The sequence below is a fragment of the Eleutherodactylus coqui genome, chromosome 1, assembly GCF_035609145.1.
Source record: "Eleutherodactylus coqui strain aEleCoq1 chromosome 1, aEleCoq1.hap1, whole genome shotgun sequence".
Classification (NCBI taxonomy): Eukaryota; Metazoa; Chordata; class Amphibia; order Anura; family Eleutherodactylidae; genus Eleutherodactylus; species Eleutherodactylus coqui.
This window is the reverse complement of record NC_089837.1, coordinates 411,858,064-411,880,584: the sequence shown is the minus strand read 5'-3', so window position 1 is coordinate 411,880,584 and position 22,521 is coordinate 411,858,064. Positions and strand designations below refer to the sequence as shown.

The window sequence follows — 22,521 nt, the reverse complement described above, 5'->3', positions numbered from 1 at the left end:
ACACCTTGACAGAATGAATAGTGTGTGGCACATATGTTCCCCATTGCTATGCCCACGTGTGCAGCTCCAGATGGAGGTGGCACAGGATTGGATTTCTCATTGCTTCTGTACAGCATTGTGGACTATCGCCCCGCCCCTTTTAAAGAGGGTCGCTGCCTAGCCGTGCCAACCCTCTGCAGTATGTGCCTGCGGTTCCTCTGGCAGACGCACTTATAAATAGACATGAGGGTGGCGTGGCATGAGGGCAGCTGAAGGCTGGGCAGGGACAGTTTGGTGTGCGCTGTGGACACTGGGTCGTGGGGGGGGGGGTTTGTGTAGCATGTTACCCAGGAGAAGTGGCAGCGGAGTGTCATGCAGGCAGTGATTGTGCTTTGTTGGAGGTAGTGTGGTGCTTAGCAACGTTATGCATTGCTAATGAGGGCTTTTCAGAAGTAAAAGTTGTTGGGAGGGGGGGGGGGCCCACTCTTGCCGCTATTGTGGCTTAATAGTGGGACCTGTGAACTTGAGATGCAGCCCAACATGTAGCCCCTCGCCTGCCCTATCCATTGCTGTGTCGTTCCCATCACTCTCTTGAATTGCCCAGATTCTCACAAACGAAAACCTTGGCGAGCATCGGCGATATACAAAAATGCTCGGGTCGCCCATTGACTTCAATGGGGTTCGTTATTCGAAACGAACCCTCGAGCATCGCGAAAAGTTCGTCTCGAGTAACGAGCACCCGAGCATTTTGGTGCTCGCTCATCTCTACAAGTAACCATTTTACTGGAAAAGAAGTACTGGCGTCACGTGACAACACCTTTAAGACTGACTACCATAGTTTACATCTGCATGTTCTTTTTGCATTACACGCGACCGAGCTGGGCCATGCTACACCATTGTTGGGGAGAGCTCACAGAGCCACCCATGACAACCATCTTGAGAACCCATGGTCTCACTTGTAACGGCCAGCCTCCGCCTGGATGCCGCAGATACATATGGTTAACTTTTTTATCCTCCTTACAAACATAGTAATACCTGCAAGCCAAACCACAATGCTCATATAATGGTTCCAATTGCACAGCAGCTTCTGAATACCATCAGAAATCTAGGAGAGTTACAAAATTTCACCAACTAGTTAACAATGCACTTTGCTTGGCAGGGATATTCTTGTATACTCAGCTTTTCATAGTTTTAAATATACCTTTAGGAAGAGCAATATGTTTTGATACTTATTTTCAAGGCATTCGTCAGCGATAATGTGCAGAGACATGTTCAGAGTCGGATAGTTCACAAAACGTAACTTATAAAGTTGGCAAGTTGTAATAAACAAAGACAACTTTATATCCTACTAATAAAGCACATGGTAATCCTGCAAATCCTGCTCTCCCAGTAGAAGATGATTTCTATCTCGTTGTTTATGAAAGGAACATTAATATTAGGAGCTGTTTATGTCAATTTGTGTCTCAGAAACTAGAGCTAATATGAAACATAAAATTTATAATAAAGGGCTTGTCTGGCTTAGGAAATTTATTTGCAAATGCTCTATTAGGGCATTATGAGTTTGTAGCAGGGGATTCCTAGTTCAGAACCTCCATCATTTATCTAGAAAGACTAATGGGGACATTTATAAAAACTTTTACACCAGTTTCTGGCATTAAAAAAATTGCAATTTTTTGTGCAAGTGGTAACTCATAGGGAAGCTTATTCTAAAAAGTCATCTAAAAGTAATTATGCTTTAAAGAGATTACGTCAGTAGGTTGACCTATGTGAGGCTCTTACCACTGTATCCGCATCAAATTCAATCACGGATCTGATTGGAAGCTGTAGTGGTCTCCTGATTGGATGCTACAGCTGTCAATCAGAGCTGTGGACAGAGAGGGAGAGGCCTGCCTTCAGGGTACTTCTGATGATGCACACTGTGGACTACAAGTTTATTTGATGAGGACTGGTGCTAGTAACGTAATGGACACAGATTGTTGCCCTGCATCCCTGCACTACATAAATCCCTTTTAGCAATATAAATCAGAAAAAAAATGGCTGCCCTTCTGTGTAATGCCCCTGCATCTGCTATTTGGTTATGATGTGGTTTGAATTGTACAGTACACTTTTACATGCATTAGCAATAAGACTCCATGACTCCATTAGGAAAAAGTTACTTTCCACTCCAAAATTGTGGGCATTTGTTTCAGTACGGCAAATACTAAAAAGATTTTGTACAACCCTAAATCCATGCATCCATATGTGAACTTACTGGGTCCTATAAACAGAAATCAAAGATTGCTGATTGCTCCATTGACTAAATCAGTTTATTTTGGATAGAAATAGTCACATGTACCCTATTTTTTAAAGTTAATTAATATATTTTAATGGCAAATTTCTTTAAATGAGTTTGACTGAAACATATTATTTAGGGTGTAGTTTGAAATGATGTCCTAATCAAAGTCTCCTGTGTAGCTGAAGCAATATACTGTATGTCCTTTGTATGAATGCTTTAAAGAGGGTGGAGAAGACTAACTGGTTCTACTGCAAAGCAAGGTGGGTGTAATCAGGAAACTGAATATATTACTTTTTCCAGAATAGTAAGGCAAAGAAACATTTTTAAGACTATGTTCATATCTGTGATGAAGGTTACAGCATGGATTTGACATGTCTGGGAAAACTTCTGCCTGCATGCCTGAAGTCAGATGTGCCCCATTATAGTCAAAGAAGGGTATGCATATGCCACATCTGGCACTTCAGTTTTTCTGTTGCTCAGCTCTGAGGACAGAGACGAATAGCAGAACATTAGCACTGGTGTGAACCCACCCTGAGTATCCTCTAAAAGCATTTTGTGCAGTACATATTAAAGGGGTTATTCAGGAAGAGCCCACTGAAATACACCGGAGTTGGTGTAAAAGCACTGCTCCGACCCCTGTGTAGCAGCTGCGTTTGTAATTGCAGGCATGGCTCCCATTGATTTCATTGATGTCCGCTACACAGGGGTCAGAGCAGTGCTTACGCTCTGACCCCAATGTATCCATGCAGCCGTTTCCTGGATAACCCTTTTAATGTATTTCTATTAATGGTGTAAAAGTACAGTGCACAAAGTGGCCTTTAGGGGGGGCTTGATGGAAGGACTGCTACATGGGTGTGTCTGGAGGAGTTAAAACTTCCAGACACATTGAGTTCTCTGCTGAAGGCTGGAAGCCAGAGCTGCAGGGACAGCTGGAAGCCAGGGAAGAGGTTGCAGAGCAGCTACAGGAACTGCAAGCCTGAGGCCTGATGTGGACCAGACTGTGTCTGTTGCGAGCTTGACAGTGGAGGATGTCCCCTAGACACCCTGATTGGTTATAGCAACATGATATGATTCTATAAACCCAAAACTTGTGTTTTGTTCCAGTGTATATGCAGTATGTTGATGTTGTAAACCTTTGCTGTGTGCAATAAAGCTGGCAGACACCAGAGTTTTTGGTTTCCAGAGACTATATAAGAGCGGTGCCAACCATCTTGTGGAAAAAGATGGTGATCTCCGTGAGTGAGCAACCCCCAAGTTGTCACAAAAGATATAGGTGATACCCAATTTGTAGAAATTTACATTTGCTATTTACTTCACATTTCAGTTAGTGACAATGTCCCTATTCTATAATGTTTGCATCTATTTATAACATTTGTTGTATAAGGATAGATTCTTAAAGACCTAGCAGTTTATTGGTCTGTGCCTATGGTCTATGGACAGAATAGGCCACATGATGCACCACAAGCCATGGTAAATTCGGATTTTGATGTAGAATTAAAAAGTGGCTTAAAACCTGCCTGCAATTCTGCATCAAAATCAGCAGTTAGAGCTGCAGATTTTGATGCGGAATTCCACATCTTCAGATTTGGCTGAATTTTGCAAGCTAATTCCGTCCCATATCAAAGGTCCCCTTAGTACCTCATACTGTCTGTAACCCTGGGTACATCTTACTGGCATCTGTTCTAATTTATAGAATCATAGAATAGAAGAGTTGGAAGAATTCACCAAGGCCCCTTGTCCACGACAGTGATTTCACGCCGTCTGGAGCTTTCCATAGGATTGCTACGGAAAGCGCCAGCCCCCTGTCCACGAGCAGAGAATCATTGCGATTTTCAGTTTGCGGCCGGCAATTCGCAGCATGCTGCGAATTGCCCCGATTCTCTACGGTCAGCCTATCTATCAGATTAGGCTGAACGGTGGAGATTCATCTGTGGCTCCTGCCCCTGAGTGGCGGCTGCCGTGACGGAGCCCTGCCGCGGGATATCGCAACACTCGTGGACAGGGGGCCTTAGTCATCCCAGACAGATGTCTGTCCAGCCTCTGTTTGAAGACTTCCATTGAAGGAGAACTCAGCACCTCCTGTGGTAACCTGTTCCACTCATTGATCACCCTCTCTGTCAGAAAGTTTTTTCTAATATCTAATTTGTGTCTCCTCCCTGTAAGTTTCATCCCATTGCTTCTAGTCTTTCCTTGTGCAAATGAGAATAGGGCCAATCCCTGTGCACTGTGACAGCCCTTCAGATATTTGTAGACAGCTATTAAGTCTATTCTCAGCCCTCTTTTTGGCAAGCTAAACATTCTCAGATCCTTTAACCGTTCCTTATAGGACATGGTTTGCAGAACGCTCACCATCTCAGTAACTCTTCTCTGAACTTGCTCCAGTTTGTCTATGTCTTTTTTAAAGTGGGGTGCCCAGAACTGGACACAGTATTCCAGATGATGTCTGACTAAGGAAGAGTAGAGGGGGATAATTACCTCACATGATCTAGACTCTATGCTTCTCTTAATACACCCCAGAATTGTGTTTGCCTTTTTGGCTGCTGCATCACATTGTTGACTCATGTTCAGCCTATGATCTATTAGTATAGCCAAGTCTTTTTCACATGTGCTGCTGCTTAGCTCAATTCCTCCCATTCTGTTTCTGCTTTTTATTTTTTCTTGCCCAGATGAAGTACTTTGCATTTCTCCTTATTAAATATCACTCTATTAGTTGCTGCCCACAGTTCAAGTTTGTCCAAATCCTTTTGAATCCTCTTTCTCTCTTCTTTGGTGTTAGCCATACCACCGAGCTTTGCGTCTTCCGCAAACTTGATCAGTTTCCCCCCAATTCCCTCCTCCAGATCATTTATAAAAATGTTGAACAACACTGGGCCTAGGACAGAGCCTTGTGGTACCCCACATGACACATTCTTCCAATTGGATATACAAGCATTCAACCAGTTGGGAATCCACCTAAGGGCAAAAAAAAATGGGTGTATGCACTATTGCGCTCGCTGCTACGGAGCATATTAGCGTATGAACTGTTTTTTCCCCGAACTATTCAAACTCTGCGCTAAAGCACGGAAGTTTGAAAGAAAAAGCAAGAAGATAGGTTGTGCCCTATCTTTCTCATACATATTATTATGGCAAGTCCTATCTTTTCTCGCGTGTAGTGTTAATGCTCAGGAATCCCGATAGTGTCCCGATGACAGAATGCATTGATTTCAATTAGATTGTACAAAATTCTGCCTTGCGCACGCACAATAAAAATGCACCATGCTCTACTTTTGTGAGCATTTGCACACCAAAGGTCACCATGGAAGTCAATGGAGGGCAAATGCGTAGGAAAGTCACAAGGAAATGCACAATACGCTGCGAAATCCTGCTGAAAACAAAAACATCTGGAACCTATTAGGCTAAATAGCCAATTAAATGGGGCAGTGTTTCTCTGACGCATGGAACTGAACATGCTCTGCGGGTGCAAAAAGTGCAGTAAAATACACCGACTTGCGTGCAGAATAACTCTGATTCATAGCACAAATACGTTTTACTAGGCGTGCACATATATCTGTGTTAATCAGCTATGTTCTATCTTTTTTTTTTTGCGTGACCGAAATGCGCAGGAAAAATATGCACATGTGAATGAACCCATTGAAATCAATGGGTTCTATTCTCTGCATATTGTGTGTGCAAATACGCTTGCATGAAGCTGCCCTTAGGCTAACTTCACACGGGCTAGCACGATATGGGGCCATGAATATTGCCCCCATATTGTGCTCCCCACCATGTGAAAGCACCGTGGATGTTAGGCGTTTTCATGTGAAAACAGCCTTGCCTCATTGCGATGATGAAGGGAATCCCCCACCGCGGCTGTCACAGCTGTGCCAGAGGATCGCGGAGTTCTCCCGTTGCTTGCAATGGGGCCAATGAAATGGGGTTGTGATGCGAGATCTTGCAGCTAGATAGAACATGCTGCGAATTGTCTCCTGCATAGCATCTCATCGCGGTGTCATGCAGGAAAACATCGCTAATGTGTAAGACCCGATTCAAAAAAATGTGGTTCATATTTGTGCGTCTCACAATGCACAAATCTCACATGATTTTCACCCCACTGTGAAGACAGTCTTAGGCCTCATGTGCACGGCACACACAGATTTTTCATGCGGATTTCCACAGATAATTGAGATACATTAAAGGCCTATTTAGACACAACGATTATCGCTCAGGAACTGCTCAAAGGCAATCTTTTGAGCAATAATTGTTGTGGGCATTAACGCGCTTCGAGAACTGCTGAGTTCTCGGAGAGCTCAGCTGGTATCCAGCTGAGCGCTCTGAGCAGGGTATGCAGAACACAGCTGGAGCGCTGTCTTCTTCATACTCCTGCTGTGTTCACGGAGTGCTCAGCTGGTATACAGCTGAGTGCTCCAAGCGGGGTATACAGAACACAGCTGAAGCGCTGTCTTCTTCATACTCCTGATGTGTTCTCCGAGCTGGGTACCAGCTGAAACAATAGTATGAGCAGGCTCGCGCTGAGAACTCAGAATGCGGCAAGTTAGCTGAAAGACAACGATGAGCGAATCGTGCACGAACAGTGCATGATGGCTGCGCATTTAGACATAACGATTATCGCTCAAAAAACAGCAATTCGGTGAATTTTGGGTGAAAATCATTGTGTCTAAATGGGGTATTAGGCTTGGCTATGGACCGGAAAACACAAATTGAGAACAGAACAAGGTGGCTTGAGCCAGGTAAATTGAAAAATATACACCGAATACACTGACAAACAAGCAAAGAAAGACATAGATCCTAGGGCATATATAGGAAAACTGACGAAGGCTTCAGAAATAGGTGTAAGGTAAAGTCCAGAAGCAGGAGACAGTTTAACTGTTAACTTTCTGGAGGATGTGGTTGAGCTGAGTAGAATGTAGCCAGAATAGTTGAGTTTGTTCAAATACTTTCCGTGGATGCTGCTTCACCTTTATTATACATTGATTCCTGTTGAATCCGGTCCAGTGGATCCAGGACCGATTAAGAAGCATGCAACTTCCTGCCCAGTGGGTTCCTCCCTCAGATAGAGGTTTGGCGTGTGCTGTCGTCGATTGTCTCTTTGACTACGGTATCATAATCAACAGACCAGCAGACCAGAGAGAGGAGATAAACAGGATACTTTGCAACTAGAGATGAGCGAGCATACTCGTTAAGGCGATTTACTCGAGAGAGCATTGCCTTTTTCGAGGAACTGCTGTCTCGTCCCTGAAGATTTGGGGGGACCGCGGGGGGGGATGAGGAATTCCCCGTAAAGGGAAGAGAAGGAATTCCTCTGCACGGGAGAATGAGGGAATCCCCAAAGCAGGGGGAGAGAGAGAGGGTGTGGCTAGAGGGCTTCCCTGAGTCCGTGAGAGGGGTAGGTCTCTATGGAACCACACTATAGCCCCACCCCTATAGCCCAGCCCCCTCCCCCTCCTTGCTATGGAGGAATCCCTGGGAGAATAATTCAAGCCTCGCCTCCTCTCTAGCCCTGTCCTCTCTCTCTCCCCGGTATGGGGAAATCCCTCGGGGATCCCATCAAGCCCCATTCTCTCTCCCCGCTATGGGGGAATCCCGAGGGACTTCATCTCTCTCTCCTCCGAGAGCAGCTATGCTTTTTGAAGCAATATGCTGCTCTCGATCATGTGAATGTGTGATTTTTGTGCTAATTAAGCTCAGGACTTCTATGCGGAAAAATCGCCCGGTCACGTGATTTTTTTGCGCAGTTAGCCATGATTTTTTTTTTTGCGGCTAACCCATGCGTGATTTGCACCCCTGTGTTAACTAGCCCTAAGGCCTTGAAACTGAGGAAGGAGCTGTATGAGAAGAGAATTACGTCAGTGCATCTTTACTATCACCCAAATTATATTCTGCAAGCTGTGATTGTGATTCCATTTTACTTGGCTTCATACATGGCATCAAAGATCTATCTTTTCCGGCCACATGTAAAACCGGCCGTCCGGAATGGGTAGCATAGAAGCCAGACAATCACCCATCTGAACGAATGCATTGGAATCCAATGCTTCAGATAGCCATGATTTTTGGCCAACATTTTTTCACGGCGAAATAGCTGCCATAAAACGCCTGTATGAATAAAGCCGCAGTCTCGGCGTCTCTGTCATGGAGCCGTACTGTGTCACTGTATTGCAGAGATATTCCGTCTAAAAGTAATGCTTTAAAAAAATTGTAGGTAAATGGAGGCACAAAAGGGCTTCATAGACTTCCATGGGTGCCACCTTATAGCTTCAGACAACTTAGAGGTTGTTGTTGTTAGCTGTTTAGTCGTTCACGACCCTCGGCAACACTAAGGCTGCCTGTCCACGGCCGTAACGATATTCCACCACGGGGAAGGAGGGGGGAGCACTGACAGGTCTCCCCTCTCCGTAATAGGCTCACTTCGGAGAATAGCAGCAAATCGCGTCCTGCCGCGATTGGAATCTCGCGAGCGGAGAATCACTATGATTCTCTACTCGTAGACGTCGGGCTGCACTTTCCTTAGTAAAGCCTATGGAAAGCGTGTCATGCGAAGTCCGCGGGCGATTTTTCACCGCGGATCTCGCAATGATAACTCGCCTGTGGACCGGCAGCCTAAAGGCGAGCTCCCTCCATGTTTTTCGGTTTCGCACTGCTTCTTTCAGTTATGTGATATCCTTGCCAGTATCAGGTTCGACAGATCCAAGCAATTGTATCATTGGCGGCCAGGTTTTCTTTTGCCACTGGTCTGTCCAAGCATTATAGATTTTTCTAGCGACTCTGCTCCCATTACATGGCCAAAATATGTGAGCCTGAGCCGGGCCATCTTGCCCTCCAGTGATATATCGGGTCAGGACTTCTCTGTTTGTTACTCTCACGTCCAGGTACAGCAGCCAGGGTCAAACCTTTGGGTGAGTTAGACAGGGAAAAATGGTGAGTCATAATGGCTCTAATGTCTCCCCGTCACATGCCAAAAAAAAGCGGTCTGTCCTGGCAGCATGTGAGGGTAAAAGCTAGCAGTTGCGCCAGCAGAGAAATGATAGCTCAACTGTTCACATGACACCGGTGCCTCTTTTCTAGTCGACAAAACTAAAAAAAGAGTCCGCAGTCAAAGGCACACGGTTTTTACTGGATATGTCCAACTTTGATTTTCCAAGTATATTACTACAACAGCCTCAAGTACAATATTACTGGCACCATTCCTTTCAACATATTCTGACACATTCCCAATCATTGATGACTTTTTAAGGTCACTGTGATATGATGGAATGCTGCCATCCAATAGATGGCACTGTAGAGGTATCTTTCTTATTTGCATACATTTCCCAGAGGAGCATTGCCTTATAAGTCTCCTTACTTAGCTTTTAGGTGTCCCCACACCCAATCTGGGGGCTCTCCTTGGGGAGAGACTATATCATATTCACTCACCCCTAGGTGTCTCCACACACTTTTTGGGTGCTCTCCTTAAGGAGACACGACACTGCCTCTGACTTGCATTAGACAAACACTCCTTTCCCGAGATACTGTTGTTTCAGTCCCAGTTATCTGATGGGTGGTTCTGGGGAGAGCACTCTTGACATGGAGAGACAAACACAAACAGTCCTCTCTCACTCTTCACACTCTTTTCTCGCTGACCTAGCAAGATTCAAGGGGCAAAACACTCATGCAAGACTTGTCCTCCAACTTACAGTAGTGGAATCGATACTGTCCCCCTACTCTGTAGTTAAGCAGGGGAGTGTGTAGCATTCTCCGCCAACTCCTACTCTGAGAACTGATGTTCACTTCAGGTCGCCTGAGGGGATGTATCTCAAAGCTAAATGACCCAGATGAAAGCATCAGAGCTTCAGCCTCCTGCTCACACGTCCTCCTTCTCCGACTGCATCTCTCCTTCTCTTCCTCTCTCCAACTAAACTCCACCCCCAACCACTCTACCAATCACATCACACACAGCAGGTTTGGAAGAAAGTCACACAGACACCACCAAGACTGGTGACACTAACACAAGACATTGTCCCTGAAAGGTGACCTCCAATGACACAAAAACCAACAACCACATAGACACAAACACACACGAATGCACAAGGACAAATCCATATGAGGTGGACAAGCACAGAAATAAAGGGTCCCTAACTCTGGGCCACTACACAGGGCATATGTAGCAGCTTTTGCCAGCACCATACTTCAAACGCATCAATCCTTCTTCTATCAGCTTTTTTCGCTGTCCAGCTTTCACATCCATGCATGGCTGTGGGGAAAACTGTGGTTTGTAGTATCCTGCGTTAAGTTGCTATACTGATATCCCTACTTTTCCAGATTTTGTCCATGTTTAGTATTGCGCTTCACCCCAATGCTATCCTATGTTTTATCTCTAGCATAGATTTTCCAGCCTGGTCAATTTTTGAAAGAAGGAAGATGAAGTCTTGCACGCATTCTATGACCTCATTGTGATTTAAATTTGGCCATTTTTTGCAATTGTCATAATTTTAGTATTCTTTAAATTCAGGTAGAGGCCCATTTTTTTCACTTTGAGAATTAATCTTACAATTCAGCTGCTTCAGACCGGCTTCTATTTCTGCAAGCAGAGTTGTGTCATCCACATATTGGAAATTGTTGATGTCTCTTACACCTATTTTCAACCCCAATTTCGAATTCGTCCATTTTCCACATAGTCACTTCCGCATATAGGTTAAACAAGAAGGGTGAGAGGATGCAGCCCTGTTGGATGCCTTTGCTGATCCCAAACCAATCTGTGTACTCATAATGGCTTCTTGATTGGTATAATGTGATTTCATCAGCTTGACTAGATGTGCCGATACGCCCAGCTCTTGTAGGACTTGCCATAGCTTGTGATGGTTGACACAGTCAAAAGCCTGGATTTAATAGTCGATGAAGCACATGCAGATATTCTTTTGGTATTCTCAAGCTTTTTCCATGGCCCATCGCAGATTTGCAATATGGTCGCGGCTTCCGCATCCTCGACAGAATCCTGCCCGCGCAGCAGGGACTGCCGCTTCAACTACTGATCTCAGTCATTCCTGTATAATTTAGAGAAGGACCTTGCTTGCATGCGGAATGAGGGCTTTTGTTCGTTAGTTGGAGCAATTCAGAAAAAGACCATCTGTTCGAAACGTCGCTTGCTTTTTGCATGTCACGGGAGAATAAAGTTTTGATACTTCTTGCAACCTGGATGCTGCCGCATTATTTTACATTTCCCGTCCATTTCCTTTTCTTTCATTGCTGCTAGCTGAAAATCAGCAAGGTTGTAGCAAACTAAAATAATGTAAATAAGGCAAAAGTGTAATCTATTTTATTCAGTGTCTGTATGGTGCATTAGTTGCTATTTCTAATTTTACATATATTTGGTATATTTCAGCTCTAAGGGGTGGTCCAGACAGGGCGGATTTCAAGAGAACCCATCCGCACGGAAATTCTGCAGCATTTTCAGGAGTAGCAAAGTGGATGAGATTTTCAAAATCTCATCCACAAGCTGCAGAAATAAGCCACACAAAACCTGTGTGGAAATTAACCTGTGGTACGGAATTCATTTCTACAGCATGTCAATTTTATCGCTGTTTCTGCTGCAGAATTCACCTCTTCTCAATGAAGGGGTGAAATCCGCACAGAAATACGCGATACAACCTGCTTCAAAACCAGCACCAAATGGTGCAGGTTTGGAGGCAGGCTTCCTGCTGCTGATCTGCCTGCTACAGACATTCCGCTGCAAATCAGCCCCCATGTGGACCCACGAGCGTGTTTTTGTGCGTACATAGATGCAGACATAAGTGTGCACCCATGTACATGCAAAAACACGCGTGAATTCAGGTCCGTTCATTGCCTTCAATGGAGCCGCGACTGCTGCATGAATGGGTGAGTGAGTGCTGCCTCTAGAGGATTGGCTGAGTGCTGGGACCAATCAAAAGCAGCTCTCAGCTGTCATTCTATAGCTGAGAGCTGCCACTGATTGGTGACAGTGCTCAGCCAATCAGAGGCAGCCCATTCAGCAAGCGGGGATTTTAAATCCCCGCCTGCTGAATACTCCTCACAGCAGTGCAGGAGAAGAGCCAGCTGGAGGCGGCTGAGCCCCGGCAACTGAAGACAGGTGAGTATAGATTTTTTTTTTATCCCCATTTTTTCTTGTTTTTCAGGGAAGGGCTTATATTAGCCCTTTCCTGAAAAACAATTACTTGATGCTGGCAGCTTGATCCCCTACCGCAGCTGTCATCTGTGACAGCTGTGGTAGAGAATTCTTTATTCCCTGCAGGGATTTAGAATTCCGTTGCTGCATCTGTCACAGATGTGACAGGTGCAGCAGGGAATTCTCTATTCCCCCCGGGGATGAAGAAAACATCTGCCACATGGGGTAGATGTGTTCTTCATCCCCGCGGGGACATGGCAGCGGCGGACAGGTGAGTTTTTTTTTTATACACTAAGATTGCTGTTTTTCAGGGAAGGGCTTATATTTAAAGCCCTTCGCTGAAAAACAATTAGGGGGTGTCAGCAGGCCATTGAGGACAATGCATGCATTCCCTATTGTGTACGCATGTCCTGTCTTTACAGGCATGCACCTGTAAAACACGGACATGTGAACACACCATAGAGAATGCATTGCTTGTAATAGAGGCGTGTTTTTGTGCATGCGTATGCACGCACAAAAACACGCTCATCTGAAGCCACCCTAAGGCTTGTAAGCAGCAGCCTTCAGGTTCTTGAGTGACGACCCTCCAGCACTGCATATGTTGTGTGTCCATGTGATGTTAGCATGTCATTTCAAAAGTTGTAGTGTTACATGTAGTATCATAAAACACGACGTATTCCAGAGGCCGCCGTCCTTGGCCTGTGACTTAGTTATGACAAAAATGTGAAAGTACTTTGACTCACATACACACAAACTTAGCAGGTGGAAGGAATTTGCAGGTGACACCCTTTCCACACCCCACCTCCCAGAGGAGTGAGTCATAATCTGCCAGGTAGAAGTCATACGGATGTTTTCTTTCTCTCAGTCACTAGAGTCTGTCTATATCTACCCGGGAGGTGCCGACTGTACCGACTTGACCAGAGCCCTGGTCCTGCTACAGAGTGAGTAGTTTATAGACTGTACTTTTCACTGTTGCTTGCTGTTAATATACCATACTGTATTTCTCATTTTGAAAATCCACTTTATCATGGTCTCCTCGACTATTGCTTTCTCGTGTGTACATGTACATGATAATAGCTTCTCTGTCTGCTGCATTACTTAGTTAGTTTCATTTTACATAGAAGTATTTTTTGAGTTCAGAAGGTTATCGAAGTATTTTTTAACTTGTTACTAATAACCTGTCAATGACATCATAGACTGTAACAGCAACGCTACCACCAATGTTATCAGCACTACCCTGAAATTTAGCAAATGCAAATATATATATATTCTTGGATATCCTCATTTTTTTTAATGTACAACCTAAAGAATTCTTGACATGTAAACTGTTTCTGTTTTTTATCATCTCATAACTCCGCTTTACATGTGGGTGTTCTAGGACCAGGGCTAGGTCTTTTGGTTAGTACTGTGCCTTGTAGGACATATTTGCATCTCATTTGTATGTGGATTGGACAACATAAGATTAAATCTCATCATTGCAAATGCCACTACATTCATGTTTAAGCTGGGGTTGTTTTAATTTAATAGTTAAATAAGTTTTTAAATCTATATTATGGCAAGTGAATTACATAGCACCTCCAGATGTATAGCCCTCATATGTCCTTTTATAATAGATCCAATCATTCTGTACACGTGATTGTAATAGTGACATCTCCCTTGGGAATGTGCTGAGTGCCTCTCAAATGACGCAATACGATTAGTGTTCTCCCCTTCACTATGTGCAGGCCACCTATAAAAATACAGGCTGATTCACTCCACCCTGGAAAAACTAGTTCCGTTAGTTTTTGTGGTCATGAATAAACAGGGATTGCAATTTTTTTAGGAAAATCTGTTCTCTACTTGTCGGAGGAGTTGGAATTGTCATATTTGTCAGACTAGATGGGATGCAACAGATGAGCTGGGCTTGACAGGCAGGCTTATAATTGCTGCTTATGTTGTGCAATTTTAGGCTACTAATTCTGTTCTTTTTACTGCATTGATAATAAGAAGTCCATTCATTATTACAGTAGTTGTTTAGTGAAGATCATCACCATGGCATATGTAAAATAATTCACAATTGTTACCAATACCTTTGCAGTGGGTGGTGTACTGCTTCATAAAATCAATCTACAGTGAAAGGTCTGGTTTAGCATGCCCAGCTAGACATGGCAGTGGCGTCAAAGCTTATTGGGGGCATGCCAGTACAAGAGTGCTCAAGCTGTGTTCATACTGGGTTGATCTATTGTTAAATAGTCACATTAGTGTTATATAGACACGTTTTATTAGAAGTGTTTGTGCTGTAATTACATACTCAGCAGCGTTTCACTCGTGAGATAATAAAAAAAAAAGATACAACTGATGAAAATTACAGATCTCAGCATTTATTGGCGGCTTAACTTCTAGAGATTACGTGTGGATTTTATAGATGTGATGGCAATATGTATAAGAAGGGAGAATTATTGCAATAATATCTCAACATATTTGCAATATCGCTATTGTCTTGCAGTCTCCAAGCACATGGTGGGGGCAGTATTACTTCCGAATTTTAATAAGCTGGCAGTGTTCTTACAACAGATTACAAATAGCTCATTCGCCATGACTAGTAGTTTCGGTAAACTACTTACTAATTTAAGTTACTGTAACTCAAAAAACTTAAAACTTTATACATTTTTTTTGTACTGGTATTTTCACTGGTATATACTATTAGGATCTTGGTTTCACAATTAAAATGGGCAACAAGGGCATTGCTGCATGTGAGCCCCCAGGTCAGGGGCATAGCTAAATGATTATGGGCCTGGGTGCAAGAGTTCAGCCCTCCCACTGCTCTTCATGGCTTCTGGCTGGGGCCTGCCTAGAACTTTCTGCTGCAGCTTTTAAGAGGATCTGTTGGGGATTGTACCCAGGACCTCCTGTGCTCCAGCCGGCGGCTCTTCATGTTGAGCTATCCAGCTCTCTGGATAAGCTCCCTTGCTGAATCCTTGTTTCTGGTTCCTTGCTTGTGATCTAGTTCCTGCCTCTCTGTTCTGTCCCCGCTCTGCTGCTGATTAGGACTCCCAATAAAGCCTGGCCCTTCCACCCACTCCTTGCGTGATTTTTCTGCTTCTCAGCATTGATTGATCAGCTTCAGTCCTGCCCACTCCTTGGCTATTGTGACTAGACCTCCTTATACTGATTTCTGGCTTCCATCTGACTACGTTACCTGCTTCATCCATTTGTACTGCAAACCAAGATCTCCCTTTGCTGACTCCTGGCTCATCCTTGATTTCCCTCCAGACCTTCGGCTATTACACTTGAGGCTCCAACCCAGTGCCTGAAACCTCTACAGGACCATTGATGCACCACTAACAACTAAAGATGTTGCTAGAGTCTGGAAGAATTAGTGGCACAAGCTCCAAAACACATGCTTAGATATACTTAGGGTATGTTCCTGAAGGTTGGATTTGCCATGGATTTTCTTTGCAGACCGTCTGCACAGAAAATCTGCAGCATTTACAGGAACAGCAAAGTGAATGAGATTTTACAAATTGCGTCCATGCACTGCAGAAAAAATCCATAACGGAAGTTGACTTGCTGTGGAACAGATTTTGGATTTGCAGCACGTCAATTATAGCACCAGATTTTTGATGCGGATTCCACCACTTCAAATGAGGAAGGGAATTTCACATCAAAGTCGTCATTTAAATCCACATCTACGCTAAATGGTGCAAATTTTGACGTGAGATTTGCACTGCAGAATTTGTGCTGTGGACGTTCTGCATCACGTTCTGTACCGTGTGGACATACCGGTATAGTGACCCCACGCGCACAGTTATAGTAACAATCATTGCACCCACTACCTACACACAGTTTTAGTGACCCAGGTATGCCCACTGCTTTCAATGCACACATTTATAATGATCTTTTCAACCCTGACACCACACTTATTCTGTGAAACCCCTCTTGGCCCTATCCCGTACCACAACAACTGCCACCCACCAGTATCTGCACTCATATTGAAACATCCCTTGCTATCCGGTGCTGCTTAGTGTCTGACTCCTCCTCCTTTTTCCCCCTACAATGAGAACAGGAGGCTGGAGAGGAATAAGTGAGAGAGGAAAGTTGTGATGTGAGTGCATAGACTGGTGGAAGAACATGTGATGTGGGGCCAGGCTATTGGGGAGGACAAGTGTTACGAAGATTACAGTGTCAAGGGGGCTCTGGGCCCCCCTGGCTTATGGGGTGTTTATCACAACCGTGATCCCTGTGACCCATATAGGTACGCCACTGCCCAAGGTACAGTTTCCACCCATATGCTAAAAACCTACTGATATGCAAACTAGCCTCCTGCAAAATTGTATGTGGGTGTATGCATGAAAGATAGGATTAGATTATGAGTCCCAGATATGAGTGTATACAGGACTGTGGAATATTTTGGTGCTATATAAATAACACAATAGGGAATCCTCACTTAGTAGATGTCAAACTGAAGGGTGTTAAAGTAAAAACATGTCAACAAGCAATCTATTGTTCATCAGAATATATTTTGGTGTACATTATGTTTGTTGGAACATGGTGGGGAGCTCTGGAATACTGGCTAATGTTCCCCCATTCTCTTAAATGCACAAGTGTTTTGGGTTTATTGTGGGAACTTTGGTGTATTCCTGGGGTATGTTCATATACTACAGCAATTCCACTTTAAAAAAATAAAACTTAAAAGCATTGTTAAAACAGTTTTTATCAGATGTAGCCAAAATAAGACCTTGTGTGCATGGATTTCTATGAGAAAACTAAACTGAAACTTTTTGATGTATTACTATAATGCTACAATACTGATGACAGGTAGATCTAAAATTGTAAGCGGCACAGTAATAAAATCCGTACATTGTAAAATATAATAGATGCCTTCACTGGATATGAGAATATCAAGTGAATAAGTAGCCGCTAGACAGACTATTGTTACATCTGGTCACACAACACCAAATGTTCACTAAAGCTTTCCCAATCCTCCTTCTTTCAGGTCTAAAGATTAGTTTTATATGCATAAGCTTTTCAGGAAAATGTATTGCGTCTTTTCCAGTTGGCCAACAAAGTTAATACGAGCATCTATACCAATTAATTTTGTTGATTTCTGAAGGGGTTATGCTAGAATATCAGTTTTAGATAGCTTGTTCCCTAGACCAGGGCAATATCGGTCAAGAGAAGTATTAGATCATTACAACTCAGTGAACACCGATTTCTACAGTGTATGATAACTACTAGTGATGAGCGAGCATACTCGCTAAGGGCAATTGCTCGAGCGAGCATTGCCCTTAGCGAGTACCTGCCTGCTCGAGAGAAAAGGTTCGGCTGCTGACGGCGGGCAGGGAGCGGCGGGGGAGAGTGGGGAGGAATGGAGCGGAGATCTCTCTCTCCCTCTCCCCCCCCCCCCCACTCCCCCTGCTCACTGCCGCAACTAACCTGTCACCTGTTTTCTCTCGAGCAGGCAGGTACTCGCTAAGGGCAATGCTCGCTCAAGCAATTGCCCTTAGTGAGTATGCTCGCTCATCTCTAATAACTACTAGAGATGAGCGAGCACCAAAATACTCGGGTGCTTGTTACTCGGGACGAAATTTTCGCAATGCTCGAGGGTTCGTTTCGAGTAACGAACCCCATTGAAGTCAATGGGCGACCCGAGCATTTTTGTATATCGCCGATGCTCGCTAAGGTTTTCATTTGTGAAAATCGGGGCAATTCAAGAAAGTGATGGGAACGACACAGCAACGGATAGGGCAGGCGAGGGGCTACATGTTGGGCTGCATCTCAAGTTCCCAGGTCCCACTATTAAGCCACAATAGCGGCAAGAGTGGGCACCCCCCTTCCCGCACTGTCAGCGTAAAGATCGTTCTCCTCTGCCATAGCTGTAACAGCTGTAGCAGAGAAGAACGATGTTTGCCCATTGAATTCAATGGAGCCAGCAATACAGCAGGTTCCACTTAAAGCAATGGGCTGCCGGCGTGCGCGGGATGAATTGTCGGGAAGGGCTTAAATATATAAGCCCTTCCCTGCAATTCATCCAAAAATGTGTTACAATAAAAATATATACCGGCGTATAAGGCGACGGGCCGTATAAGACGACCCCCCAACTGTCACCTTATACGCCGGCAATACAGTGGAGCAAAGAATAAAAATCATTACTCACTTCTTCTGACGTTCTGCGCTGCTCCTGCAGGCTGTCGCTCCCTCCTGGTCCACGGCAGAGCATTGCTTTCTGGATGCAGGGCTTGAAATCCCCGCCTCCAGAAACACAGCCAATCACAGCCATTCAATGACATCATTGTCATTTGCTGTGATTGGCTGAAGGCACGTGTGTTTCTGGAGGCGGGGATTTAAAGCCCTTCGTAGAGAAATCAATGCTCTGCCGGGAACCAGGAGGGAGCGACAGCCTGCAGCAGCACCGCAGAACGTCAGAAAAAGTGAGTAATGATTTTTATTCTTTGCTCCACTGTATTGCCGGCGTATAAGGTGACAGTTGGGGGGTCGTCTTATACGCCCCGTCGCCTTATACGCCGGTATATATTTTTATTGTAACACATTTCTGGATGAATTGCAGGAAAGGGCTTATATATTTAAGCCCTTCCCGACAATTCATCCTGCGATCGCCGGCAGCCCATTGCTTTCAATGGAGCCGGCTGTATTGCTGGCTCCATTGAATTCAATGGGCAAACATCGTTCTTCTCTGCCACAGCTGTTACAGCTGTGGCAGAGAAGAATGATTTGTCTTCTATATGTTCTCAATGGGGTCGGCGCTGCTGCCGCCGGCCCCATTGAGCGCATTTAGAGAAGAGAACAGAAATCGCAGATCGCACAGAGGTGCGATCTGCGATTTCTATGGCCTTAAGAAGGACCGTTGGGGTTCTTGAAAGCTAAAATACTCCTAACACTTTCCCTATAGCAGCTCCAGCATCAGCAGCACTTTCCCTGATCTCTGTCAGAATGCATCTGTGGCGAGCCGCGGGAGGGGCAGATTTTAATACTCGGTTGACACCTAATCTCGCCAGCCACTCACTGCAGGGGGGTGGTATAGGGCTTGAACGTCGCAGGGGGAAGTTGTAATGCCTTCCCTGTCTTTCTATTGGCCAGAAAAGCGCGCAAATTTCTCAGGAAAGAAAATGAAAGTGACTCGAACACCGCGTGGTGCTCGTTATGAGTAACGAGCATCTCGAACACCCTAATACTCGAACGAGTATCAAGCTCATCTCTAATAACTACTTAAAGGCTATAAATACCTTTGCAATTTTTTTCTTTTAATCAATGTGTTTTTGGAAATTAAAACTTTTTTTGCAAATGGTTTTCATTAAAAATTTCTGATTGTTTGATTTCTATACTTGTATTGTATTCCAAGACACTGCAGACTGGAGGACTAAAACTGACAGCTCCTCCTCTAGCTGGCTCTCCTGTTGTGAACATGCATTCACTGCCTTTCCGCTGAACTATTACAGAGGGCTATATGACAGTGTTGAGGGATAGTGGAGGGAAGCTAATGTTACAGAATGCTGTAATTCCCTCCAGGTGAATTTTCTGCTCTTATCAGCAGTGAAGGGGAAATGGAACAGCAGCTACTCAGAGAGAAGATAATTTAGACTGAAAGATACTGTATAGTATTGAATGGGCATGGTTATGCTACTCAATCTCTGAAAGAGGAGAGGGCAGAGGGAGCTGAGCTTGTACATCTTCATGAAAGACCAACTTATTAGTGCTGGGATCACTTCCAAGCCAGAAACTTAAATATGGGGGAGCTTAGAAACAAAGTATGAGACTTTCTAAATGCATGATAAGGAAAACTCAATGCAAAAAAAAAACGATACTTGCATAATCTTTTTTCTGCAAGGACTTGGTAAGATGTGTGTATTGGTTTTTTTTATGCACAAAGGTTTCCATAGTCTTTAAGTATTTTATAATTTTGGGGACGTTCTTGACATCTCACCAACTCTTCTTTAGAATTATGCCATAAAAATGTAATATTAGTTGCAAGCAATGCAAATTATTAGCCAACTGTGCCAGACCAAGAGTCATTCAGTATTGCGAACCCTCTATCTCACGTCCATGTAATATGCCAATATCTATATAATAGGGCGTATGGAAAAGGGTTGTCTTACTTAAATAACCAGTTTCTATTTGACAGCACTATTATCAGTATTTATTTTAATTAATGTGTTGGGTTGAACTTTACATAGTAACAAGCATTGTTTAGTAGTCCTTCATGAAAATAACTGAGTTATTTTATTACTCAGAAGTTGCACAATAAAAAGATAATTGAGACGTACAGTATCTCTCATCTACCCTGCTTACCAATATCTTACATTATGTGTAACCAGTCCATCTTGAAATGCAACAAAGAGCAAAGATCTATAACAGGAAACTTGATGCAACAGTTGCGATTGCTTTTTTAAGCAGAGACAAGCCTATTTCACACACCCATCATTTTAACAAAGTACAATTCGGAGCTGACAACCCTGGACTCATCGACATGACTTTCAGATCTCTAATTTAGAGCTTTTGCCAATTAGAGCATCAGTTAATGCCACCAGAGATCTTTAACTTAACATGGAAATTTCCATTTATCACATTTGGATATGAAAAAGAAATATTCATGAACTGAAGCCTTTTCATATGTTAACAGTTTTGTATGAGTTCTGTGCGCATTTTTCATTCCATCTTGCTTTATGTTGATGTAAACGAGTGCATTATGTTCCATAACATACACTAGTATACTGCAATGCTTGATAAAGGAGTAACCTCAACAGCTGCAAGTATTTGGTTTGTTTGGTAACTAAGGCTACATGCATACAGAGTGTAATCCTCTGCTGTTTCTTACCTTCTTAAGGTTCCACCTGAATTGCTAAAAACAGTATTTAGGGACTTTTCACATAGGGTGATATTACACCAAAGGACGCAGCCAAACCTGAAGCTGCAGAGTTCCATGTCGAAATCTGCAGGTCTAACTGCGGATTTTGATGCAGAATTGCAGGCAGGTTTTAAGCCATTTTCAGTTCCACATCAGAATCCAAAGGTAGCCTGCAGACTTTGGTGTGGAATTTACTGCAGCTTGTGGTGCATCGGGCAGTCTATTGCACCGCATGTAAAAGGTCCCTCTGATGGAACCCTGAACAGAACCATTGATATTGATTAATCAAAGAAAAACCAAAGGTGCAAACTTTGAATTTAATTAATCAAACAGAGACCAATTATTCCATCCAGGGTTCCACCTGAGTACTGTTTTCAACAATTCAGACAGAACTTTGTGACAGAAAATCCCAAAAGAGGGTTAAACACTGCGGGAATGCAGCCTAATTTAGTTAACTTCTCAATCCCCACTACAAACATTTGGGACATATCAATAGAATATGCCATATATGTTTGAGTGGTGGATTTCTGTGATCTCTGCTTTTCTTTATAACAGAATGGTGATCGTGCAAAAACAATGTGTAAGAAATAAGAATCCCAATAGGAAAGGCAGCAAGGTGTCAAGGTACTGATAATCCTCAAGAACAGCATGTACATAAGCAGAAAGACAAAAAACATTATGCTGTAAAGTATAGTAGGCAGTAAAATATGGAACACTCAAATACTCAGAAAGGTATTGCACTAATCAAACCCTTACAATAGGCATGTCAGAGGAAGTGGAGCATGGAAATCATCCTTAAATGCTGGGGTTCTTGGTCAGAATAGAATTCAAGCAGTAGCGTTCACAATATTGGGTTGTCCAATATTAAAGTAGTTTTCCAACAAATAACATTTATCATCCAGCCACAGGATAGCTAATAAATGTATGATTGCTTGAAGCCCAACTACTGAGACCTCACCAATTACTAGAACAGGTGTCCCAATTTCACTTTACTCCTCACTGGTGGACTACTATGAGGATACTTTGAATCATGCAGCCGTCAAGCATGCATGCTGCAGCTGTATTCGATGTCTGTGGGGCTAACAAAAAAATAGCCAGGTGCTGTCTCCCTCAGGGCTCTTTCCCACAAGCGCCTTTTTCACTCCAATGCATCAGATCACATAGGCATATTTCTGAGACGTAAAAACGCCCGGCCAAGCCAATATAGGGCCAGGTGTTTTTACGTCGGACACAAAAGATAGTCCTGGAACTATCTTTTGGGCCGGAATACGTCGGGCCGCTGCATGGGCCCTTATGGGAGCCCATGGAAGT

At 43.8% G+C, this 22,521-nt stretch overlaps 1 protein-coding gene across 1 annotated transcript in view; it reads left to right on the top strand.

The window, feature by feature from the left end:
* The first annotated feature begins 13,191 nt into the window (after nt 1–13,191).
* SCEL (sciellin) overlaps nt 13,192–22,521 on the top strand; it is a 70,907-nt gene continuing 61,577 nt past the window's right edge. The window contains exon 1 of the mRNA XM_066580818.1: nt 13,192–13,309. The gene's annotated coding sequence lies outside the window, so the exon portion shown is untranslated. The remainder of the gene's footprint in view (nt 13,310–22,521) is intronic.